Source organism: Aegilops tauschii, chromosome 4, assembly GCF_002575655.3.
Source record: "Aegilops tauschii subsp. strangulata cultivar AL8/78 chromosome 4, Aet v6.0, whole genome shotgun sequence".
NCBI classification, from domain to species: Eukaryota; Viridiplantae; Streptophyta; class Magnoliopsida; order Poales; family Poaceae; genus Aegilops; species Aegilops tauschii.
This window is the reverse complement of record NC_053038.3, coordinates 522,826,152-522,828,299: the sequence shown is the minus strand read 5'-3', so window position 1 is coordinate 522,828,299 and position 2,148 is coordinate 522,826,152. Positions and strand designations below refer to the sequence as shown.

Here is a 2,148-nt window from a genome sequence, read left to right as displayed (position 1 = left end):
GAAGCCAAGAAAGAAATCTCCTTGTCTGGATGGTACCCTAGATGGTCCAACGAACAAGCCCAGTAGCGACTACTATGTGCGTCATCACCATCGCCTTCTCCTGCTGCAAGAGGAGTAACATCATGATCGTCGTCGGAGTCCCATTCATAGTATCCAAGCTCCGGTGATTTGGCATCCTCGTGATCTAACATCCAAGACTGGCTCATATGTTGCCGTTTTTTGTGCAATAGTTGCCTCATGGGAGGTTCAATGTTAACATAATGCACCATCTCCCACACCGGCTGCATCCCATGGGATGCTTCTGATTCTTCGTTCAGTGTCCATACTTGGAGCCGGACTTTCTTAGATGTGATGATGCCTTTAACAGCCACGACTCGTCGTCCCTAAGAAATTTGGGGCATTTTATTGCTAGATACTTTCCCGTCGATACTGAGAATCTGCACAATATCATCGTCTGTGTCGACTTCAGGCAGGAACTCGTTATCCGTGGCACTAGTCATGAAGAGTCGCCCCACGTTGAATGGCGGTGGCGATGGCTTTGCGGGTATTGGTTCATTGGGCTTGACAGGCAACTGATCGGGGAGAAAGAACTCTTCAAAGTGGAGAGACGTGACGGGGTCGAACATGAGGTATGCCGGCGAGCCGACGCCCCACCCGGACTCCATGCCCCATGGTGTTGGAACCTGCGCGGGCCGCCGCAATGTCGGGTTGTAGACAAAGCACGTACCGTTGTCGGACGTGCAGAGGAGGAGGCCATTGCAGTGGTCGATGACGATGCATGAGGACAGCAAGGACGGCGCGGAGGCGAGACGGGTGTCAATGCCGCCGTTGGAAGGCATCACTCGGGAGAAGAGACATGTGTCGTCCCAGCGTGCATTGTGCGAGAGGACCAGCCCGTGGCCGTCGATGGTGGCACGCCAGTCCTTGCAGACGCACCTGCATGCGGCGAGGCGCTTCGGCGGGACACGTCGGAGGACGTCGGCGAGGAGCTCGTCGGGCAGATCCATGGATCGATGGATCGATCTACGGGACAAGGCTCCCAACCTACCGACCTACGTGCCGGTCCATGCTGTTCGGTTTAGCGTCATAAGTTGACAGCACAACTTGCGTTCCAAGTAAGCAAGTCTCTGTCGAAACCAACCATTTTTATTTGCTTTCTTCTCCTCACCAAACCCAATTTGCTTCGCTTTGCTTTGCGGGTGGGAGGAGGATTCGCTCCACGACACAGCATCTATGCCATCCTACGGTCACAATGCCCGCCACGTCGATCGGGTCGAGGCATCGATCGTCTCTATCTCTTAACCGCCCCGCACGCGCGGCTCACGGCTTGGTTTCGCCGTCCGATCGTCTCCCGGCGGCTGAGATCTGCTCCAGGGTCCGGACCACGTCGGCCATGGACGGCCGGAGGGCCGGGTTCTCCCCGACGCACGCTGCCGCCAGCGTTGCCACGGCCGCCGCCTCAGCCGCGTCGTACCGGCACCCAAGCCTCTGGTCGACGAGCCTACGCACGTCGTCGCACGAGCATGAACCGGCCTTGATCATCGGCGCGACGGCGGACGTCAGGAGACGGCCGTCGCTGAAGGGCTGCGTGCCGGTGAGCAGCTCGAGCAGCAGCACGCCGAGGCTGTACACGTCGCTCTTCTTTGTCGGCACGCCCGAGCGGAGGTAGTGCGGGTCCACGTAGCCAGGCGAGCCCTGCACGGCGCGCGGCGTGCGGACGGCCGCCGAGGCCGAGAACCCGGCGGCGCGGAGCCGAAGTCGCAGAGCCGGGCGCCCATGGCCGCGTCCAGCAGCACGTTGGAGGCCTTGACGTCGCCGTGCACCACCTGCGGCTCGCACCTGCAGCGCCACGGCCGCGCGCCGCGCCCACGGCATCGTGGCAGCGGGAGCGGCCTGGTTGCCTCGTCGATTTGCTCTGCTAGCTCGCGCGATTCGGTTCTGAGTTGTTTCTCGTTGGTTCGGGTGGGTGACCAATGGTTTTTGCTTTGGCTTGGGATTTTTGAAATCGATACCAGCCTCGCCGTTTTGGGTGATGGGGAGCGTCCGAGTCAAATCGGGGATGGGGTTACCCGTTCACGTTCGAATTTTGGCACCGATTAAACCTGATGAAATGTGTGTGTTGTTGACGTATAAATATACTGTCTAGTC

At 59.1% G+C, this 2,148-nt stretch overlaps 1 pseudogene; it reads right to left on the bottom strand.

Annotated features, from left to right (window-relative positions):
- Nucleotides 1-1,202: 1,202 nt before the first annotated feature.
- Nucleotides 1,203-1,875, bottom strand: LOC109777687 (salt tolerance receptor-like cytoplasmic kinase 1; annotated as a pseudogene).
- Between the last annotated feature and the right edge of the window lie 273 nt (nucleotides 1,876-2,148).